Raw genomic sequence first — 229 nt, 5'->3', positions numbered from 1 at the left:
ATATCATGACAATGAGCATCTACTGCGAGTCAGAAAAGGGCCATTTGGCAACCTTTACCATTCTCTCTCTCGTTCCATCCCACCCGTTTGTGTCTCGCTTCAGAAGACAGGAGTAAGACGAGCCAGGCAGTCAGTTGGGTGTGTGGGAGTAGGGGAGAAAGGGTTGTGTAGAGCTTTTCTTTGTGATTTTGGTATTTTCCCCTTTTTATGGGGAAATAGTGATTTAGTC

At 45.9% G+C, this 229-nt stretch overlaps 1 protein-coding gene across 1 annotated transcript in view; it reads left to right on the top strand.

Moving 5' to 3' along the window:
• Window positions 1–229, top strand: part of LOC119591942 (putative uncharacterized protein DDB_G0277255) — a gene marked incomplete in the record, with an annotated part of 25,369 nt that overhangs the window by 14,860 nt on the left and 10,280 nt on the right.

This window comes from Penaeus monodon, chromosome 29 (assembly GCF_015228065.2).
Source record: "Penaeus monodon isolate SGIC_2016 chromosome 29, NSTDA_Pmon_1, whole genome shotgun sequence".
NCBI lineage: Eukaryota > Metazoa > Arthropoda > Malacostraca > Decapoda > Penaeidae > Penaeus > Penaeus monodon.
Note: the sequence above shows the minus strand (reverse complement) of the source record. Positions and strands in the feature narration are given on the sequence as shown.